The sequence below is a fragment of the Mesoplodon densirostris genome, chromosome 7 (assembly GCF_025265405.1).
Source record: "Mesoplodon densirostris isolate mMesDen1 chromosome 7, mMesDen1 primary haplotype, whole genome shotgun sequence".
Classification (NCBI taxonomy): Eukaryota; Metazoa; Chordata; class Mammalia; order Artiodactyla; family Ziphiidae; genus Mesoplodon; species Mesoplodon densirostris.
In genome coordinates, this window is record NC_082667.1 from 59,644,175 (window position 1) to 59,667,739 (window position 23,565).

At 48.6% G+C, this 23,565-nt stretch overlaps 1 protein-coding gene across 4 annotated transcripts in view; it reads right to left on the reverse strand.

Annotated features, from left to right (window-relative positions):
* P2RY6 (pyrimidinergic receptor P2Y6) overlaps window positions 1-5,682 on the reverse strand; it is a 45,258-nt gene extending 39,576 nt beyond the window's left edge. For 2 of the 4 annotated variants that reach the window (XM_060103683.1, XM_060103681.1), the window contains exon 1: window positions 5,624-5,680. The gene's annotated coding sequence lies outside the window, so the exon portion shown is untranslated. Of the gene's footprint in view, window positions 1-5,623 lie in introns of all 4 variants that reach the window. The other 2 variants (XM_060103684.1, XM_060103682.1) reach the window with 2 other exon arrangements.
* Between the last annotated feature and the right edge of the window lie 17,883 nt (window positions 5,683-23,565).

The window sequence follows — 23,565 nt, forward strand, 5'->3', positions numbered from 1 at the left end:
AGTAATCTCCCCCATGCCCTCATCTTCGCGACAACACCGTCAGCCCCTGTCACCTTAGCCCAACACCTGCAACACTCAGACAACCAGCCTCTCCTTTCAGCTCCCATCGCAGCTTGTATTCAACAATCATTTATTGAATTCCTACTATGTGCCAGGATTAAGGAGGCTTTCTTAAACAAAAACATAAACAACAACAAAAAAGAAAACATCATAAAGGAAAAAAGTGATAAACTCAAGTATAATAAAAATTTAAAAGTTCTATTAATCCAAAATACTAAAAGGGACTTCCCTGGTGGTCCAGTGGCTAAGACTCCATGCTCCCAATGCAGGGGGCCCAGGTTCGATCCCTGGTCAGGGAACTAGATCCCACATGCATGTTGCAACTAAGAGTTCGCATGCCGCAACTGAAAGATCCCACATGCCACAATGAAGATCCTTCACATGGCAACGAAGATGCCACATGCCTCAACTAAGACCCTGTGCAACCTAAGTAGATAGATATTTAAAAACAAAAAACAAAATACTAAAAAAAAAGACCACAAACTGAGAGGAGGTATTACAACATGTTAACAGACAAGGATTATTATTCAGCATATATAAATAACTCCTATATAACAATAAGAAAAAACCAAACAACCTAATAGAAAAATGAGCAAAAAACATGAGTAGGCATTTCACAGAAGAGAAAGCAAGCACAGCCAATACACATATGAAAATATGTTCAACCTCACAATCAATCAGGGAAATTTCAAATAAACCCACAAATTTCAAGTAAATACCATTTCAAACACATCAGATTAGCAAAAATTAAAGAGTTTGATAATACCAACTTTGCTGAGGGTGTGGAGAGATGGGAACTTTTATGCACTGTGGGTGGGACTAGAAATTGAACATACCAAGTTGAAGAACAATTTGTCAATATCTAGTAAGTTGAAGATGCACATCATCTAAAAGAGTTATTCCACCCCAACATAAATAACCCAGATAAACTTTAGCAGGTGTAGAAAAATGTACATCACAGCATTTTATCTAAAGCAAAACATTGGGAACAATCTAAATATCCATGAATAAGAGAATGGAAAAATACATTTTCATTCAGGTGTCCCTTTCTATCTGAACTCTCACTCTCCCGATAATTGTTACAATGACTTTCAAAACTTTTTTTTTTTTTTGTGGTAAGCGGGCCTCTCACTGTTGTGGCCTCTCCCGTTGCGGAGCACAGACCCCAGACGCGCAGGCTCAGCGGCCATGGCTCACGGGCCCAGCCGCTCCGCGGCATGTGGGATCTTCCCGGACCAGGGCACGAGCCTGTCTCCCCTGCATCGGCAGGCGGACTCTCAACCACTGCACCACCAGGGAAGCCCTCAAAACTTAACAAACCTGACTTAACAAACCTGCAGGTGCTCCCCAGCACAAGTCTGGGTGAGAGGATGTGGAGTAAGCTGTGGTGGTAACTCCTCTGTTCTCCCAATAGGATAGGCTCGCACCTCATGCTTGTGTTCCTTAAACTTATTTGGTACATAATTGTTACCATCTTCCCCTCATTGTTAAGCAAAAATGTCTTCTAAGAAAGTGGAAAAGCCTGAGCCTGAGAGGCTTAAGAAAGCCCACACATTAGAAGAAAATGTGGAAGTAATAAAGCTCATTGAGAGGGCTGGACACGTGAAAGATGTAAGCTTAACCAGGCATGTATCCTCCTCCATCACACACAGGAACTGTCCTACATGTGAGAAAACAAACAAACAAACAAACAAAAAGAGCTCATTCAGAGGACTTCCCTGGTGGCACAGTGGATAAGACTCCAAGCTCCCAATGCAGGGGGCCTGGGTTCAATCCTTAATCAGGGAACTAGATCCCACGTGCATGCCACAACTAAGGAGCCCACAAGCTGCAACTAAGACTTGGTGCAACCAAATAAATAAATATTAAAAAATATTTTTTAAAAAAAGAGCTCATTTAGTGTTAGATAATGAAGCAATCAGTGTTTTAAATGCTTTAGAGCTTTATACAACGATGGAAATATCCTATATCTGCTGTCCAATGTGATATGATAGCCTTCAGCCGTATGTGGCTACTGAGCACTTGAAATGCATCTAGTGCAACTGAGGACCTGAAATTTTTAACTTCAAATTCACTTACATTTAAACTTAAATAGCCTCGTGTGGCTAGTAGATACCATATTGGACAACACAGCTTTATACTGTGCAGAAATCCTTGTTATCATTAATAGTTTTAAAGAATTTCAATGATATTGGGGCAAAATTAGCTGAAGTTTTTGGATGAGCTGGCAACATTATTATTTTTCCCAGATAAAATTCTGTAATATGAGCTTTTACTATCTACAGATTTACTATCAGGAATGGGCTATGTTAAGGGATGACTGTATAAGCATGTAATGGAATACTATACAATGGACAAAAATGAATGAACTAGAGCAGCACATGGACAAAGCTAAATCTCACATGGAGATTTAATGGAACTGAATAAAGAAGTATATGGGAGGATACACACAGTATGATACTATGAACATAACATTTTAAAACGTGCAAAATAATACTATACTTATGTATAAAGACATGAATGGGAATGACCAACTGGGTAGAGGTCAGCTTTGACGGGAAGGAGGAGGTGAGATTATAGGGGACACAGTAATAGACCCTGTTTCTCCCCTGACTCCCCAGCCCCCCACATGCTTTGCAAAGACAAAGGGTGATCAGGGCCAGCACAGAGAGGAGGTACCTCCTCTCAGAAGCCTTCTCTGTCCCCCTCCCCATCAGACAGTGCCCAGGGCCTCCTCTGGGCTCCCAAGGCCCCAGTGTTGGCCTCTGATGCACCAGATCACTCTGGCCTGATGTTGTCTTTCTCCACATCACTCCCTCTCCAGCAAAGGTGAGGCACTGTTCCAGAACAGTGTCTGGAACACTGCCTACGAACACAGGCACTGTGTCTGTGGTTCACCAGCCCTGTTTTCTCCACGCTTGGCACAGTGCTCTATAATAACTAAATGAAGGAATGAATATAGGTCTCTTTGGGGATTTAGAGTCATCATTATCATTCATCTCTTCTCTGACCCTCTCTATGTGCCCAAGCATGGTCAGAGCACCGGGGATACAAAGATGAATTGTCCATGCCTAGTGCCCTCAAGAAGTGTCTGGTTTGGATAGGGGATAAGCCAGGATGTTGTGGGCAGAAAGATGCAGAGATGTGCACTGAGGCATAGGAACCCAGAGGGGTCCCTGGCCCAGCCTGGAGACATGGGCACAGGGGAAGTGAGGGTACAAGTCCTAAGCTGGTGTTTAAGAACAACTAGGGTCATCTGGGCAAAATCAGGGGAGGGGGCAGCATGCAAAGACCTGGAAGTGAGAGAGAACATGGCAAATTCTGGGAACCTTGTGTGTCTCAGTTCTGTTGGAGAGTCCAGTGGAAGGGAGGAGTGGGACAGACAAGGCTGAAGAGGTGGGAGGGACCAGGTCTTGCAGGGCCTTGAATGTCAGGCTGGGAAGCTTAGTTTATCCTCAGGGCGATGGGAGCCATGGAAGGGTATAAGCAGGGGAGGGGCATAATCAGAGTAATGTCTTAGAAAGTTTGCTCGTCCCAGCTGCTGTGCGGAGAGGCAGAAGAGGAGGCAGGGGACCAGTGAGGGCCAGTAGTCCAGGCAGGTGGCCAAGCTGGTAGGGATGGAGGAGGGGTGATAAGTGAGGAACTGATTAGAAGGGGGATTGTGGGGGCTTTTTAGGAAGTAGAATCAGCAGGATTTAGGCAGATTGGATGTGAATGTGAGGGAGACAGAGGGTTATCTTGGTTTGGGTTCCCCCAGAAGCCAACGCTGGAGCAAGGAATCAAGTGCAAGTAGTTAATTTCTGAGATGATCCTGAAAGCACCACTAAGGGCCTGGGGAAGTAAGACAGGGAAAGGAAGGAAGCCAATTCAGGGTGGTTGTATGGTCAGGCCAGTCAAGGTGGCTGTTCTCCTGTTCTCTTTACATCTCCTGCCCGACCAGTGCCTGCTTCACCTACACCCTACTCACATGACTGACCTTCCTACTTACTTGCCCCAGGCCCCAGCTGGTAATTGTTCTTATCAAAGGGGCAGTGAGGAGTGTGCCCCTCTGTTAGTTTCCCTGGTAACCAATGAGCCAACCTGATGTCAATCCCCTTCTACCCCCGGGAGTGAAGACAGCTGCCATGTCCTGCCCCACGGTTGCTCCAGGACCTTGCTTCAGACGTGTAAGCTCCCCCATCCATTAAACCATTGATGTCTTTGTCGCTGACTCCCGGCTCTTTCTTCGGTCTTGAAGCTGGGCAAGCACAGGCCTTTGTAGGCTTGTGAGGTACAGCCCAACAGTAGTCGATGAAAAGATTATCCCTGGGGGTCAATACCATTGGGAACCTCTAGGAGGCAGCACAGAACATGCCTCAGAGATTTCCCACATGAGTGACAAGGAATCTGGAGCATTTATCTATCAACACTAGTTGTCGTTGGTTAAAAGCTGGTCCCCAAATTTTCTGGCCCTTCTGGCCAAATGTACTCCAGACGGCCAGAGAAAGCTCCCAGGCAGAGTCCCAGGTACCGTCAGTGAGAAGGTGTCGGGGCATAGGGAATAGTGAGTGCTGAGGGTCATGAGCAGGGACCTGCTCCAACATCTGCTACAGGGGAAGCGGAGGCCCATTTACTCCCAATAGGCTGAGCCCTGGTTCTCCAAGGTGGGCAGAAGAGAGGAATCTGTGTTGAAGTTGGGGAGTGGGGGTTGTCTTAATGGCCCTGACTTCTCCCCAGCGTCCTCTCCCCAGCCCTCAGCCGTCTTGCCTGGTCCATCCACTGCCCCCAGATGGTATGCAGAGCCTCATCTGATTTCCGTGGAGACTGTGCTCCAACCCCTGGAAATGCCTACTCCGATTAGCATTGCCAAGTGGTTTGATCATTGCACCCACATCAAGTCAGAGAAAATTGGTGGCTCTTTAATAAAATAATATCCCCTCCCCCGGGGTTGAGAGCGGGCTGGAGACACAGATTTGGGGAACTTACCAACTTAATGTTCAGTTTTCTAGGCCATAGGGCAGTGAGTTTGCTTAATGGAAGAGAGAAGATAGAGAAGAGGGTTTGGGCTGGAGCCATCAGTTAAAGGAGGGAAGAAGAGATGCCCAGGGACAAGACTGAGGAGGAGGAGCCAGAGCAGTAAGATGTGCAGCAGAGCAGTGTGATGTCACTGAGGGCGAGGGAAGACAGGCTTGGGAGAAGGAAGGAGAGGGCTGCAGGCTCAGAGCTGGGCCCAGGAGCCAGACCCCATCTACCTGGCTCCAGGAGAGGTCAAAGAGCCCTTCGTTAGAGTGTGTCTGGAAGAACACTTGCTTCCTCCTCTTCCTCTCCCTACTCCTCCCCCATCTCCCAGCCTCTGCCTGTGGCCTCAGAAGCCTTAGCAGCTGGCAGACGTCCAGTGAGACCCAGAGTTGACAAGCTATGTTTGGCATTTCCAACGACTTCTGAGACTTCCCTTGCTCCTGTCAGCCCCCAGCCTTGATGTGCCTGCAGCCTCCTCTCAAGACCAGTGCTTCTCTTTTAGCCCCAGCCATGGTCCCAAGACCCCCCAACCCCTTTCCTGAGGTCCAGGAGCCCCATGCCGCACCTTTTTGCTCTGTCAGTCCAGCATCCATGGGCAGCTTATGTCCTGAAAAGGGCCACCACTTCCGGAAGTTCCCCCTTTCACATTCCTACCACATTCCAGCTGCCCAACCAAGTATTAACCCACAAATTCATAACCCAGGAATTTCAGCCCTGGCAGCTCCTCCTCAGGGCTTTGAATTCCTCCCCTGCCTCCATGTACATTGATGGGAGATGGGGGTGAGTCATTGCCCCTTTCCGGGTCTTAGTTTCCTCAACTACAAAATTGGGTCGACAATCCTTGGTCTGCCTCCTCCCATGGCTGGCTCTGAGGGTTCACACTTTGTAAATTCTGCTAGTTGTATGTGCTGTTCCCCCTCTTGGAATGCTGTTCCTTTCCTTTCTTCTTTGTGAGTCCTGCTCACCCTTCCAAGCTCTACTAATAAAACATGCTACCTTTTTTTTTTTTCTGTTCGTGGGCCTCTCACTGTTGTGGCCTCTCCCGTTGTGGAGCACAGGCTCCAGATGCGCAGGCTCAGCAGCCATGGCTCACGGGCCCAGCCGCTCCACGGCACGTGGGATCTTCCTGGACCGGGGCACGAACCCGTGTCCCCTGCATCGGCAGGTGGACTCTCAACCACTGCGCCACCAGGGAAGCCCATGCTACCATTTTTTTCATGTGTGCTATGAGCCAGCATTGTGCTAAGGGCTTTACATATGTTATCATGCTTCATTTGTACATGGAGTCTGAATAGATACTCTGATTATTCCCATTTTACAGATGAGGAAACAGGCTCAGAGAGATTATATGACTTGCTTTAGGTTACGCAGCTAGGAAATGTTGGTCAGAACCAGAACTCAGGACTTCTGAGGTAAGATTGAGGCCTTTCTCATTTCAGTCTGGCTCCTTCCTATCATGCCTACCAGATCTGCCCCTGATTCAGAAGTTAGCTTGTATTAAAAGGAACACAGGGCTTCCCTGGTGGCAGTTGAGAGTCCACCTGCCGATGCAGGGGACACGGGTTCGTGCCCTGGTCCGGGAAGATCCCACATGCTGCGGAGCGGCTGGGCCCGTGAGCCATGGCCACTGGGCCTGTGCGTCCGGAGGCTGTGCTCTGTAATGGGAGAGGCCACAGCAGTGAGAGGCCCGCGTACCGCAAAAAAAAAAAAAAAAAAAAAAAAAAAGGAACACAGTGCATGTAGTAAAGAGGTGATAGTCCACAGAGGTCTGCTGTTCAAACTACCTCTGGAACCTCATTGGTCTCTGCAACACTGCCTGCTGCAGGGGGTCGGAGAGGGTAACAAAATCAATACAAGGAGCAAGAAGCCAAATTACATGAGAGTTGAACCCTGAGATCAGGGACGGGGGGGAATCTTGCACTGGGTACCAACAGATCCCTGTCCCTTTTAAATCAGACTAGTTGAATCTGAGGTACAGTCAGACATTATTGTTTTGTTAAATAGTTTAAACCTCATAATGAAGAAAGAATTGATGTTTTCATTCATTTCAGCTCTTTAAAAGTCAACAAATCAATATCCAAAGATTGGAAATGACCTAAATGTTATTCATAGGGAACTGGTTAAATAAATTATGGCTGTGAACAGAACAAGTAAGCTTTTTGTGTATTGGTGTGAAAAGACTTTCAGGAAATCTGCAGAAGAAAGCTAGAAATATGTGTACAAGTATGTAGCCTTTTGTGTATAGAGAAAGAAAAAAGAGCACACGGCTTTTAGGGCTTGTATATGCATACAGTTATCTGGAAAGATGAAGGAACCATGAATGGTGGTTGTATAATAGAGTTAATGAGAGAGAGACTCTTCACTGTTTACCTTTCAATATTTGTTTTGTTTGAACTGAGTGAATGCATTCTCTAGTTGAAAATTAAATAAAGAAACATATCACTTTCTTAAATCAAGATGTCACATTTAATAAAGTTGCTGCAGGGACTTCCCTGGTGGCACAGTGGTTAAGAATCTGCCTGCCAAGGCGGGGGACACAGGTTTGATCCGTGGTCCGGGAAGATGCCACATGCTGCGGAGCAACTAAGCCGGTGCGCCACAACTACCGAGCCTGCCCTCTAGAGCCTGCGACACAACTACTGATCCCACGCACCGCAATGAAGCCCATGCGTTCTAGGCCCTGTGCTCCGCAACAAGAGAAGCCACTGCAATGAGAAGCCCGTGCACTGCAACGAAGACCCAATGCAGCCAAAAAATAAATAAATAAATTTTAGAAAAAGAAAAAAATTAAAAACAAAACAAACAAACAAACCCACAAAGGAGTGTGCTAAGAAAGCATTCTTGAAAAAAAAAGTTGCTGCAAATGAAGGGGTTTGAGAGTGTCTCATTATTGAGAAAAATTGAAAAATTTTATAAACAAAATTTTACATAGGGGTTTACCATTTTTCTAAGTAGTTTTGCATAAATTAACATATTAATCTTCTTAAGCCTTACTTAGAACAGATGACTACTCTCATTTCTTAGAGGAGGAAACTGAGGCTTAGAGAAGGCAATGGTCTTGTCCAATGTCACCCAATCTGTAAGGAAAGGAACTGGAACTGGAGCCCTGGGGCCTGATAACAGGAACCATAGAAAATGCAGAACAAAGCCACACCTTTGCTTCTGAGTGCTGGTGACTCATAAAAAGGGGGATAAAATAATTCTGTCCTCTTGAGTGATTTGAAGATTAACTGAGGTAACGTATGTAAAACTCTTAGCACTGTGCCTACCACAGAGCAAATAATCAAAAACTTTCTTTAACTGTTGCTTTATTTAAATTTTATTTAAATAACAGAAGAGGATGTTCCAATTCAGTTGGCATTTCTTGAAATGCCATGAAATGTTCATGAAATATGAACACCCCATATGTCAGCCATACGAACTAAGAAGGGGAGAAGCATTAGAGAACTGAAGGAAGTCTAGGAAATGATCTTTGCCCTAACGATGCTTATGGTCTTATTGGTGAGACAAAGTTTAAGTAGACTCACATACCTTTTCCGTAGTTATTATTGTCAGTGTTCAGGTAATTTTTTCCATACTAAGCCTCATTGTAAAATTAAAAAGGAATTGTCCAATTTTATATGCAGTGCTTTTAAATGACAAATGACAAAATTTGCAGGGAGAACTAAATGTTTTTCTCAGAATATTTTATTCTATTTTGGATAATATTGTGCACAACATTTATACTCTCAACCACCCTCCGCCATAACTGAGGTCCTGGGTACATATCTAGTCTCCTAATCATCCTGCATTAGTGAGGGTTTTGGCATTAATGGCGTTAAAATGGCGGTGTTGTCATGTGTTTTCTGCTTTATCTAATGTTTATTGTATTGACATACATGATGCTCACCTTGGCTTCTGGCAATTCCCAGATTAGAAGAATACTAACAGAGTAATGCTGTACTTATTGAAAACTGTCATATAAAAAAAACAACAGAATTGTTCTTTCCAGTTAATTTTTTTCCCCAAAGTTTGAGAATAAGGGGATTAATTTGCATCTCAGAGGAGAAAGCCCTTATTTCCTGGAGAGAGAAGTGTGAGGAGGGCCGCAAATGTCCTTACTCACCAGGGAGCTTGGTTCATGTGGAAACACTTCCACCTGCCACCACTTGAAGATGTGACTGATAGAAGCTCTTAGATGTTGCCACTCTCAGAAGTGGACAAGAAAGGCCAGAAGAACAAAAGCTAGGATAACAAGAGGGTAAGATCAGGAGGGTTTGTGTCCACCTTGAGCTGCTTGTGCAGGTTGGAAGGGAGGCATTTCATTGGAATCCTGCTGCCTCTTTCAGTAACAGAACTGACAAGAAAGAGAACCCTTCCAAAGGATTTTGCACTTCTGGGTTTAGGGAAGCAATCCACAGTGTTCAACTTTTCTCCAGGTGGCTTATGGACTGATGGTGTACGTCCAGGATTTAGAAAAGAGCAGGAGACAAAGGGTTCCAAGCAGTCATGTCTAGTGTATAAACAACTACACTTGGTCAAACCTGTATACAAGATGTGCAGGAGATGAGAAAACAAAGCACAAGCCAAGATTACCTATGAGGGAAGTGATGAAAAGAGTCTCTTAGAAGAAAGATCGAACAATCCTCCATCTATAGAATGGACATAGGGACAGCATCCCTCTGTGAAAAAACACCAATAAAATAAAAACCTGGATCTCCTTATGTGATCACTGCTTTTCCTGGATTTTAACCAGCATTTTCCTTGTTCCTCGGGCTTTACATAAGGAGTTCAGCATGGACCCCCGCACTGGAATAGAAAACTCACCAGTTTGCTGACCCTGGTTCATAGACCCTGGAGAATGTTTGATACAGGAATACTACTAGCCAAAGAAAAGAGAAACGGCGTCGAAGTGAGAGAGGCAGGTGCCACATGGTTTTGATTTGCCTTGAGCAAATTGGATGAAAATGAAAAGAAATGAAGGCTAGGTACTGTGATAGCAATGCCCACTTCCATGAAAACCACCACCTCACTGACATAGGTGCTGGTACAAGGTGTTTAGAGGACGAGGAAGCTGTCATATAGATAATGGTTGATGATATTGACATTGCAGAAGGTTGGCCTAAGCTTCTGTCCTGTGTGGGCAGTGGCTCCAGCAAATCCCATCTCATACATGCACACACACACACACACACACACACATATGCTTGCACAAACCCAAACCTCAACACCGAACACATCTGATGAGATGTGGTGCCTTATACAATCATGGATTATAAATAGCTACAAAGCAATCACAGGCCGTTAATGTCAACACATAGTATTTAGAGATGATAATGAAGAGAAAGAAAGTCAGCTGAGTCACACACCCAACACAGGAGATGATGTTCTTTGATACAAAAGTCAATATCAACAGCAACAGCAATCCATGAAGCATTTGTTGAAGAGGAAACATAGCATTCGGGTGTAAAGGTAAGAACTTAGGCCAATTAGAGTGATTAGGGCCAGGTTCCCCACCATGGTGACAACTTGTTAACCCAGAAATGGTGAGTTCAGGCCCTAAGAAGTGGTTTCCTCCAAGCATTCCCATATGGGGAGACATGTGCAAAGAAAATGCACCTCCCTTTCAAACTATAAAAGATGGGATGATTCTCATGAGTACCATACACACTAAGTGGTCTGCTAGGACTGCTGTAACAGAGTACCACAGACTGGGTGGCTTAAACAACAGAAATTAATTTTCTTACCATTCTGGAGGCTAGAAGTCCAAGATCCAGGTGACAGCAGGATTGGTTCCTTCTGAGGGCCTCTCCCCTTGGCTTGTAGATGGCCATCTTCTCCCTGTGTCTTCATACCACCTTCCCTCTGTTGTGTCTGTATCCAAATAGCCTCTTCTTGTAAGGACACCAGTCCTTCTAGATTAGGGCCCACCCCAGTGACCTCATTTTAACTTAATTGCCTCTTTAAAGATCCTTTCTCCAATAAGGTTACATTCTGAGGTACTGGGTGTTAGGACTTCAACATGTTTTGGGGGAGGGATTCAGCATAGAAGAGTGGAGAAAAGCAAAATGTAGTCCAGCCTCTTCTCCGTTTCTGATTTCTTCCCCCTGTTGCCCTTCGAGACAAATGGTTTCTGATCATTTAGGTATTTGGGACTTATACCTTTGTAGCAGTGAGTAGAGATGGGACCCTGGCTTCAACTTCCATTCCTATATTTACTCCTCTGCCATTTTTTCCCCGTATTTTGTTTTGTTGTTGGTTGGTTTTTTGTTTTTTGTTTTAAATGAAGAAACAGGTCATTTATCCCATAAAAGTTCTCAAATTCTGGATCTGGCTGATTGCATCCCCATGTTGTCATTTAACATATTCTTCTGTACCCTGTAGTTCCTGAAAACTGAGAGTTAAATCAATTTGATCAGATTCAGGATCAATTTTTTAGCAAGAATTCACAGGTGGTGGTGTGTACTTCCTTTTGCACCACATCAGCAAGATATGACTGGTCTCCTCTCTCTTTTTTTGTGATGTTAATATTGGTCAGTGGGTTTAGGTGTTATGAGACTGTTAGCGGGGACACAGCCACTGATGATCACTGCCTAGACCTGTCCAATGGAAACATAATGCAAGGCACAGGTACAATATAACATTTTCAAGTAACCACATTAAAAAAAGTAATCAGAGAACTTCCTGGTGGTGCAGTGGTTAAGAATCCACCTGCCAATGCAGGGGACATGGGTTCGAGCCCTGCTCTGGGAAGATCCCACATGCCACGGAGCCTGTGAGCCACAACTACTGAGCCCGTGAGCCACGACTGCTGAGGCCTGTGCACCTAGAGCCCATGCTCCGCAACAAGAGGAGCCACCGCAATGAGAAGCCTGCTTGCCACAATGGGAGAAAGCCCTCGGGCAGCAAGGAAGACCCAATGCATCCCAAAACAAATAAATGAATTAATTATTTTAAAAAAAGAATGTATTTTAAAAAAGTAATCAGAAATAAATGAAGTTGGTTTTAGTAATATATTTTATTTAATCCATTCTACCCAAAATATTATCATTTCAACACGTAATCAATATGAAAAATTAATGAGATATTTTACCTTTTTTTGTTGTACCAAGTCTTCAAAATCCAGTGTGTGTTTTACGCTTATAGCACATCTCAGTTCAGACGAGCCATGTTTCAATGGCCACTCATGATTACAAACACTTTAAGATTTCTTTATAATTCTCTTTGTCCTTAGAATATGTCCCTCTTAGGGTTGTACAGTAAGGCAGTTATTAACTCCAGGAGAAACAAAAAGTTATGCAAGAAAGAAAATGTAATCATAGAACACTATTAGATGTTAACTGCCAACAATACTTTCAAAGTCATAAATATGTAAGCACTGAATATTGATTTAATCAAAACTGCAACAGGAGGATGAGGGACGACAACTAAATCTTCATCTTTTATAGAGGAAATTGGTAGATAATGCCTAAAATGGAATTAACCAATTTTTTTTAACAGTCTGAATTTGTTATTGCCATGAGACAGTTTTCTTTTTCTCCGGTCGAGCTTACATTTCCAGCTCATTTCTGTTTTGTGAATTTAACATTCATTCCTCTCCTCCTCCTCTCTCTGCCCCCCTACCCCTCCTCCTGAGGAGGAACTGGGAGAAATGGAAAAGTCTCTTGTACTTCAGCAGGATTGTGATGTCCATGCTGTTTGGGTGAAGTACATGCTCCCTCTCCCCTGATAACTTTGAGTTGGACCATGTCTGTCCTATGTCAGAGGCAGGCCCTGCAGTGAGGCAACCCTCCTCGGCACTTGTTTGAGTTCTCTGCCCAGGGAGATGAGCGAGCGAGGGCAGGGATGGTGATCAGCAAGGCTTGGAGGAGGAGGAGGCATTTACCAAGTGAGCAAGGACACTGCAGACGGAGGGGCAGCATGGGCAGAGGTAAGCCACCTGGCACAGACCTGCAGCGCACCAAGGGCCTGGGGGTTACTCCTCAGAGAGGCTGTGCAGCTACTCTGACTTTACTGGCAGCCCAGGACCCAGGGCCATTTACTAATCTACTTAATAACAGGCAAACACTCTGGCGTCCGCTCAGCCCAAGGTCTTGGAAAAAATGGACCCAATTAAAAGGCCATCCTAGGGGAACTGAGGGGAAGAGGGAAAAAGCCATTGATCAAATCAATGCCCAGCTGCTCTGGGGCTGGTTTGTGACCTTCTGCAGCAGAAGCCTTTCTCCCACTCTGCCCTAGACTTGGGGACCTTCCAGACACCCCGGCCCCACCCTCCACTCCTCCACCCCACCCTCTGACCAGCTGTGTGGCACCTCACTAGGTCTTCTCTGGATCTTGGTTTTACTGCCTGCCAAACCCTGCAAGAAAAAACTGTTAGGTATCCTGCTGGCTCTTTCTTCAAAATACATCTGGCATCAGTCCATTTCTCACCACCTCCATTGCCTCCATCTGGTCCTAATTCTCATGATCTCTAGCCAGGATTTCTTCATTGGCTCCTTCCTGCTCTGGCTGCTCCCATCCTCACCCCACTGTGGTTTATTCACCACACTGAAGCCAGATTTAGCCTTCTAAAATGTAAGGCACACTGTATCTCTGCAATGGCTTTCCACCTCACTCACTGTCCTACAAGATTCCACCAACCTCTGGCCTCCACTTCACTTCTTCCACCTTCATCCCAGGCACCAGCCTCCTTCCTCTGGCAGCCAGACCTTTGCACTTACTTTTCCCTCCGGCTGGAAGGCTCTCCTTCAAGTCTGTTCGAATGCCCTCTTTTTAGCCTCTGCTGAGGCTTCACCTGACCACCCTATTTAAAAATCACATCCTCCTTGTCCTCCTAATCCCTCTTCCCACTCTGCTGCTTTCCACACAGCACTTGTCACCTCCTAACACAGCACAGAATTTACACTTTATGATATCTGTTGCTTTTTGTCTCTCTCACCCTACTAGGCTATAAGCTCCGAGGGAAGGATCTTTCTTTTTCATTTACTGATGATTTCCAAATGCCTACAACAATGCCTACAACATAGTAGGCTCTTGGTAAATATTTGTTGAATAAATAACGAATGAATCAATAATAATAAGGTTCCTGACTCAAAGGGTCCTTGTGAAACTTACACCAAATAATTAATTTGACTTGCTTTGCAAAGGAATTATATAATGAGTACCCACTGGTACTAGATGTTCTGCAAAACAGTTACATGGTTTATCTCGTTTATTCCTCACTATGAATCTCATTCATTCATTCAGTGCGTAATTGTTGTGCACCTACTATGCACTAGGCACCGTTCTAGGCACTGGGGTAAAGCAGTGACAAAACTAGACAAAAACCCCTGTCCTCTGGGAGCTTTCAGGAAGAGGCAGACAATACAAATAAAACATAAGGGACTTCCCTGGTGGTGCAGTGGTTAAGAATCCACCTGCCATTGCAGGGGACACGGGTTTGATCCCTGGTCTGGGAAGATCCCATACGCCGTGGAGCATCTAAGCCCGTGCACCACAACTACTGAACCTGTGCTCTAGAGCCTGCGTGCCACAACTACTAAAGCTTGTGCGCCTAGAGCCTGTGCTCCGCAGTAAGAGAAGCCACCACAATGAGAAGCCCGCGCACCGCAACGAAGGCCCAACACAGCCAAAAATATAAATAAATAAATAAACAAACAAACAAGCAAATAGAATGTAAAGTGAGTGTGATTATCCCTCTTTTTTATGACAAGGAAACTGAGATGCCCAAGGTCATCTGATTAATGAGTGGCAGAGCCAAGATTCAAATGTAAGTCTTCAAGGTTTATGTGCTTCTGTGCCTTGTGGATGAAGGCATCCGGGTTTAGGTGGAGTGAAAGCTTGTGGACAAGGCGTGTGGGTCTGGGGTGAGGATGTGGGGTGGGGTCTGGAGGGCTGGCTGAGACTCCCCTCCTTAAGTTTTGCTTCCCACTCTATCCCAAGGGCCTCCCCTTCCTCATGATTGAGTCCGATGCATTTTACCTACTGCCATGCTGGTGGGATCCAAATCACAGGCACCTCGTGGGTGGTGGGTAAGCTCTTACTTCTTCCCAGATGGTGTCACAGGGGACGCTGGGAGGAGCAGCTGAGCTCAGTCACACCCCCCAGGGGATGGAGTCCTGTTGTAGAGGCTGCCATTCGAGGAGGCAAGGACTTCTGGGGGCATACAGAGGGCAGGGCTTCTGGTAGGGCTGGAGGCCCTGGAGTGGGGCAGGGTAGCCCTGGAGGGGGGCAGGGTAGGGAGCTGGAGGTCCCAACCTGGAGAAGAGCAACTCGGGGTCATGGTGACACCTTCCCGTGGCTGCCCTGGGCTGAGGGCAGGTGTGCCGTGTGCCCCTAAGGCCAAGCTGGGGAGACAGGGCTCCTGTGAGGAGGGCTCTCCCACAGGGACAGGGGTTGCCTAGGAGGGAGTGATCTCTCCATCTCTGGATGTGGGGGGAAGATGCAAATGATGTCATGGTGTTAGGGAGGTACAGAAAGGACCCTTGTTGGAGGGATAACCCTTTCAGAGACCCCAGCTTCAGAGAGGGGAGAAGATTCTGACTTCCCTTCAGAAGAGCTCCCGGACCAGATGGAGAGGCTGATCCTCAAGGCCCAGAGCCCAGCCCGAGATCTGCAAGTCCTTTGGGAGGGCCTCTCTAGCCCCACTCCCCAACACTCAGCTGTGTCCTCAGACCCAGGGTTTGGGTGTCTTCCTGGCAGCCAGTGAAGGTGGGGGCCACCATCTGGGGCCTCTGGAAGGTAAGCAGGAGGTTAAAGGAATACCCATGGCCAGAGGACATCATAGAGCTGTCCTTGGGGACCACTCCTGGCAGAACAAATGAGGGTCAAGTCAGTGCCTTTGAAACCCCAAGCTGGGACATTGGGCCTCAGAGGGGCAGTGCCCTGAGGATGGAGCAGCTGTATCTGCCCCTCAGTCTTGCCTTCACAAAACCAGCAGTCCGACACATGCTCCTCTGAGGGAATAAAATACCCCACAGTGCTGGTGCAGAGTGGATGGATCAGCTAGGGGCTCTAGGGCGCTAGATGGGGAGTCCCTGCAAGCCCACAGGGGCAGGTTGGCTGGAACGGAGATCTAAAATGTCACCTGCTCTCACCCAGGAAGAAGCAGCAACCTCTTGTCAATGCCGATCGGCCCCCGCCATCACAAACACACCTGTAGCCAACAAGGTCGGGCTTATCACTTGCTGCAGCAAAGACTTCCCATCAGGGGATTCCCTGGGGTGTCTCCGAAGGGAGGAGTTAAGGAAGGGGTGCTTATAGGGTTGTGGGGCTGGAGTGAGTCAAAGGATGGTCTCTGGCAGAGATTGGTCAGGATTTGCAAAGCAGGAAGTTGCTGGAAGAGTCAGAGATCTTATGTTGAGAACACAGGAGCCCTCGTGGAGAATTGCTATTAAATCAGTTTGCCTGTGGTTTTCTCTTGGAACATGTGGGTCTAAATACATGGGTGTTTTCAAGTGTGAGCTTAGTCTGAGATGGACATCACGGCTTGGTCCGGCACTGTTAACTGTTTTGTAAATCAGGTATGTTTTGCACATTGTGTTTCCAGTTTCAATTCTCCTATCTTGCACACTCCAACAACCTGGCTGCTAGCAGGATCATTTTCTCCTCGTCACTCCACGGGAGAGAGTCTGGACCCCAGCCCCCATTCCTGCCTCTGCTGCCAGCTCTGGGCAGCAGGGGGCAGCAGGGCAGCATCCATGAACCCAGGACCCGCAGTAGACTAAGCACAGCCCGGCAAGGGAGCTGAGCCAGCGCTCAGATTGGAGGGATATGTCTGAAGCTCTGAACTGCCCCTTTTGATTTCCTTTGTTCCCAGGAATTCTGGGGACAGGGGACAAAAGGGTGAGGGAAATGGGAAGTAAGGAGGGAGGGAAACTGAAGGAAAGGGAGGAAGAATGGTGAGGGAGAGAAGGAAAGGGGGTCTACAGAGCTGGCAGCTGGATCCCCTCCCCACTCCCATCTCTTCCTGTCATCCCCAACCCTGTCTACTTCCATCTCCTGGTTTTAGTCTGACTCCATGGCAGCCCCTCCTGGTCCCTCTCTTTCTCCCACAGGCTAGGCACCCACCTGTGGCCCTTCTGTCTCCAGGTATCTATGTGGTACCTGCCGGGACAGCCCCTACCCCTCAGCCTTCTCCCTCACACACAGATGTGACCACTGTGTGTGACATAAACACAGACATAAACACACACACACACACACACACACACACACACACACACACACGCTACCACAGGCTGGGTGACGACTTTTAATTTCCTCCCCCACATTTTGCAATTGCTTTGGTCACAAAGGCTGGTCTGACAGTTTAATCCCACAGTGAGGAAGGACTTTTCATGTGGCTGCTGATTTGGAATTTGGCTCCAGGACATAAATCTGAGGACACAGAGGGGTAAAACACCCACCTACTAAAGTAACCTGAAAACAGTTGGGGTTAGATACCTTCTCTGAGTTTATTACCCCAGCTCTCTACCACCCTTCACTCTTTTTAAAAAATTATTATTTATTTATTTAGGTGCACCAGGTCTTAGTTGCAGCAGATGGGCTCCTTAGTTGCAGCTCCAGGGTTCCTTAGTTGCAGCTCACTGTCTCCTTAGTTGCAGCAGGTGGGCTCCTTAGTTGCAGCATGCATGTGGGATCTAGTTCCCTGACCAGGGATCGAACCTGGGCCCCCTGCATTGGGAGCACGGAGTCTTATCCACTGTGCCACCAGGGAAGTCCCCCACCCCTCACTCTTGACTCTACAAGCTGAACACCTGACATCTCTGCAGCTGTGAGTTCACAACCTAGTGGGAGGGGGGAGGGGGCTGGACAAGGGCTTTCCCACTCCCAAGCCAGGTGAGGGATGCTCTAGGAAAATCACTCAGGGAGACTGGAGTATATCAGTTAGAGTCTCAGCAGGAAAGATGGGTCACACTCAAATTGGTGACTTTGGGATTGTTTAATGAAGAGACTCTTACAAAAGTGTGGTCTGGTGTTTGGGGGACTCCATGCAGAGGGGCACTGATGTCAGGTTGTCAGGATCAGAGAAGCAAGGACAGCAAGGGGGGCTGTGACGGTCCTGGGGATGATCCACTGGTCCCTTTCCTCCTCACCTTGCCCCACCTTGTCCAGAGGAGAGGGGCACGCAAAGGAGAGGGAGCAGGGTCCTCCCAGCACAGGGGAAGAGGAGGAGGGAGCAGTAAATTAAGTAGGCGATTGGAATTTTAAACTGGACTGAACTTTAGTTGTTATCCAAAAGTGACTCAAAGTTTTGGAGTTTACCAAATATGCAGTTATGGATGGAAAAGGGAAATTAGACATCATCAAGCAGAGAGAGTCGGTGGGAGAAAAATAAAACAGTTGCACGTTTGTGCCTTACTGTATGCTCACTGTTCAGTAAACTGGAAAAAGAGGTACTATCAGTGCCATTTTACAGATGAAGAAACTGAGTTTGCAATCACAGGGCTAGTGGTGGCTAAACTGGGCCAAAACCCTGATCTTCCTGCCTCAGCTTCCCTGTGTCCCCAGACCTCCTCCTTTCCTTGAAGCTGCTACTTGGTAACTCTGAGTTCAACACACACTAAAGCCACAGTTGGTACAAACAGAACTGAATCGGGAGCTCCAAGGTCAGAACCCAAGGTACACTCCCTCTCACTCACATCACTCGGGCTTCTCCCCAGGATGTCCACCCCAGGCCTTCCAAGGTGAGCTGTCACTCCTAGGAGGTACAGACCAGTGCTGATGGAGGAAACGGGAGAAGCCAGAGAGTCCTGGCCTCACATTTAGTCTCTATGCTGACCGCTGCATGACCTTGGGTGAGGCACAGCCCTCTCTGGTCTCCAATCTCTCAATGCAGCCAAATAATCCCTGGGGTCCCTGCCAAGAGGGAAAACAGATTCCAATTGGTCAGGTCTCCCAGGGGGCTCACATGCTGTTTCACAGTGGCTTTTAGGAGTAACAGGCCCAGGAAATGATGTCAAGTTTGGGAAGTGAGGAGCAGGGCAGGGAGGCCCAGAGGGTAAAAGCAGGGGAGATACTTTGGGGCAGGCGGATGCCCTGCTGGACAATGGTGCAGGGCAGCCATTGTGCTGGGAGTGGAAAATCCTTTTCTGACTTCATCTCCAAGGGCTGAAAATAGTCTCAGGTGAGCCCCTGGGGGCTGGCTCTGTCTGGCCCATTGTTCCTGGCTGGAACAGGGCTGAGACTGGACACCTGGCTGAGCTGGAGCGAAGAGAGAGGCAAGCCCTACTGAAGAGGCTGGAGTGGCTGGGCAGAGCCAAGGCCCGTTGCATATGGGGAAATTGGAAACTGAGGCCCAGAGAGAAAAAAGTATTCACCACGTCACATGGTGCATCAGGACAGAGGAGGATGAGTTTGGCTTCTGGAGCTCATTTCCCGCACCCTTCACCCCCCACCTCAAGCACATACCCCTGGGGAAGGTAAATGCATCCTTCATCCTGCAACCCAGTGACTCCTGGCCAAGTTCCAGCCTCCACCCCACAGGAGGCAGAAACATCAGACATTCAGCTGGCTCCGCTCCAAGGCAATGTGTGGTGCCAATGGAGTCACTTCACCTTTCTGGTCACTTGACACTAGGGGAGACCCACTGCCCCACTCTAGTCCTCAGAACTGAGGGCTCATGGGGTCTTGGGAGTGCCTGGGGGAGTAGCTGTTAGTGTGTCTTTGATGAAAAATCTGGGTGGCTGCTGCCCTAAGGTAGGGAGAACTAGAATGTGGGAAGCAAGTTCTCCAGGTTCTATAGAGTGACCCAGAGAGGGCAAGCAGTTGGCCTCAGGTCACACAGCAAAAACTGCCCATCCATTGCCTGCTCTGGCCCAGCTCCAGGCCAGTCCTCCAGCCCTGGGTCTCTGACTCTTGGATAAACCAAGGAGAGGCTGCAGCACCCTGTGGTGGGCACCACCAGTCAGGGAGAAATGGCTAAGCCTGCTGCCATGGGTGGGTGGGAGCCCTCGAGCCCATAGGGGCAGGCTCTGGAAGATCAGAGGCATCCTCCTCTTCCTCCTCCTGCCATCACTTCTCCTTACTGCCCTTCCACAGCCCATCATCTGGACAAGGTTCTGTAAACACACACAAGCTCATGAGCCTGAGAGCCACCCAGTGCCAAGCAGGGCGGAGGGTGGTCCCACGCCTCACCCCAGGATGGACCTGCTCTTTCCTCCCACACCCTGGGGAAGCCTCAGCCACAGGGGACACTCTATTGCTCACTGGCCGGACACACTGTCCTTTCCTTCAATTCACTTATCCCAATGTGGTTACTTATTAAGTTATGTCAACTCCCTGAGGGCAGGGTCCAGCTGGCCCGCCTCTGTATCCTCTTGGCACAGTGCCTGGTGTGTAAATGCTTATCATGCGCCAGGCCCTGTTCTAAGTGCTTCATGTGTATTCATTCAGGTAAGCCTCCCAAAGCCCTACATGGGAGGTAGTATCTCCTTCGAGAAATGAGAAAATGGAGGTGCTGCAAGATTGATTTGCCCAAGGTGCCACAGCTGGAAGAAGTGGAGACAACCCTCAAACGCAGGTGGTCTGGGCAGAGAACTGGTGCTCTTAACTCCATCCTCACTAGACTGCCTCTCTCATCTTGAATCGCACAAAGGGTCGCTTACAAACTCTCCTGCCCCGCAGGGGTTGCAAGTGGCATGGGATACTGGAAAGGGAACTAATCTGGGCATCAGATGGACCTGAACTCAATCTTGACTCACCCATTTACTGCCTGTGTAACCTGGAGCAAGTCCTCACCTCTCAGAGCCTGTCCTCTCATCTGCTAAATGGGGGTAATAATGTCTATTTCACACGGTGGTGGTAAAGAATAAATAATAATGGATGTGAGAGGGCCCTGCCTGGTGCCTGGGACATGGGTCAGTATCTTAGCTCCCCTCCTCAGGGGCCTGGCTCTAAACAGATCAGCCCAAATCTGCCTTGACAAGGGTGGTGGCAGAGGGGTAGCTTTGGTGGCCTGACCTGGACCAAGATAGGAGTAACTGTGTCTGGAGGGCATGTCGGCCAGGGCCTTTCCTAGCCTTTGGAGGGTGAGAGTGTCCCTCCTGGGCCCTGGGACAAATGCCACCCGGGGCGGAGACCCCTATGTGCCAGGGCCCCTGCCCCCGTTGCACGGAGCTCACTGAGAAGAGCTGCCGTAGGCCAGTCAGCAGGCATTTACTCCTCCCAGCTGCTCTCCCCGCCCCCTCCGCCCCAGGTCCCTGGCCTCAGCTCCCCAGCTCCGGCAGAGGTGGGAAGAGCTGGGGTGGTGGGGGTGATGGCAGGATTCCCACAAAGGCACTGACCTGCACTAAATGGAACAGAGCTGCAGGGGCAGCCCGAGCCCCTGGCGCATGACCAGGCACCACGCTGACCTGCTGAGTGACCTCGGACAAGGCCCTGCCCCTCTCTGGCCTTGAGTCTGAAGCTGGGCTGGATAATCCCTGGGGTCCCTGTCAGGGGCTGTGACTTTTCACAGCGTCCTTCAGGAGTCAACAGCCCCAGGAAGTGATGTCAGGGTGAGGAGGTGGGGAAAGGGCAGCAAGGCCCGGAGAGTAAGAGGAGATATTTTGAGAGCAGGCAGGTCCCTTCACGTCACTGCTGGACAATGGTCTGGGGCTGGGAGTGGAAAATCCTGTTCTTACTTGGGCTGAAAATAGTATAAGGCAACAGGGTAAAGAACCTCACCCACCGGGCGGGGGGCCTGGGCACTGAGAACAAGGCCAGATGTCCACACCGAAGAGCCAGATGGTTTGACTAGGGTCTGCAGGAGGGGCCCTGGGCCTGTCCCAGGCTCCCTTAGGGTCTTCATTCCCCACCCCCACCAGTGCCTGCCACAGGATTAGATGGTGAGTCAGGCCCTCCTGTCCCCTAGGTCCTGTGTCCTTAGAAATCTGTAGGCAGCTGGTTTAAGGAAGGCGTCCTGGCACTAGGCCATAGTGTGGTTTCTATGTGCTGTGGGGCTCTCAGTTCTTGGGGTCTCCAGGACAGCTGCTGGAGGGGTAACTGGGCAGGACATGAAAGCAATGGGGACCATAGGGGAACTTGGGCCTGTGGTGGACACAGCCCCATCCCCAATCACAGATAGACACTCGAGAGCCCCCAAAGTCACAATGTATAACTCCCTGCCTCTGAGTCTGAGCAGGGCTGAGGGGTTCAGAGCTCAGCATTAACACTCCTGGCCAGTCGAGTATCTCACCTGGGTAGAGGCACCTTATAAACTGGCATTGGATTCAGCCTGAGCAGCAGCTGGTAAGAAAGAGATAGGCTCAGGCCTGCAAGAAAGGTTCAAGGACAGACTGTAAGAGATCATCACAGAAATGCTCATAAGGACCCGGGCTACATTAACAGGAGTATAGAACCTAGAATGTGGGAGGTGAGCATTTCACACTACTTTGGGCAAGTCACCCACATGGCACAATGCAGAGGAATCATTTGGGTCATGGCTTATGACAGGTCCCTGTCACATGGGGGAGCCCATGTGAGCAACCTCTGGGGGTGCCGTTTTGAAGAGGCAGAGTGGGAAGGGTGGAGGAGTCATAGGAGGTAGGTGTAGGTGGGGTGGGGAAAGAAGGATCTTCTCTCAGGCAGAGTGGGCCCCTCGGGCAAGGGCTCTCCCAGAGGGAGAGGGAGAGAGAGAGAGAGAGTCCTTACCCTTGAGGTTCAAAGCGAGGTCTGTCAGTTTTTACCCTATTCCTGCCCCAAAGCTAGGGCTGGGCCCTGTCCAGATGAACTCCACAGATGTCCAGAGTGGTCCTGGCTAGACCCAGAACCTGTCCCAGGTGAGACTCATCTCCCCCACACTAAGCTCTGACCCAGCCTGAGCACCAACCATTATGCCAGGTAGCTGGATTTTCCCAAGAGGCAGAGGACTGGACAGGAAGAGTGAATCTCTCCCACGCTTATCCCCAGTGCAAAAGAAACCTCATGGTCAGGGCAAGGAGGGAGCCCTGACTTGGCCTCCTTGTGACCCGCCCCCCCTCCCCATTCCTACCTTGAACCTGGGCACCAACTGCCCAGCCGGCTTCCAGTTCCTGCAGGCCCTGCTCTCCTGCTCCCATGTCTTTGCCTAGAATGCACCGGCACCTGGATGTTCTTCTCTGATGAAGTGCTTTTCTCAGAAGTCCACCCACTCCAGGAAGCCTTCCCTGATGCCCTGGTCCACTGCCCCAACCACTCAGCATTATCCAGTGGTGTGCTAGAGAAATTTGTACCTGCTCTCAAGAGCCCTCTGTTAATTTTTCAGGAATTTTGCACGAGGCTGATATCACATTGGTAGTCTGGAACTGGCTGTGGCAGGAGTATTTGTACCACAGAAACTGGCAATGCTGCAAATAAGGGGTTCCCCTCACCCCCGCACCCCCCGCCGAGAGTCAGCTAAATGGTTGAACTTTTACCAGCGCATGACTGGTCATCATCATTAAATCCTAAACTGGGGAATCCTGAGGACTGGGACCCCACCTGACTCCCCTCTGCACCCAGCAAAACCAGGCATAAAAGCCAGTTAACTTTAAAGTGGAGGATGACCTGGGGTCTGGAGAGTATATT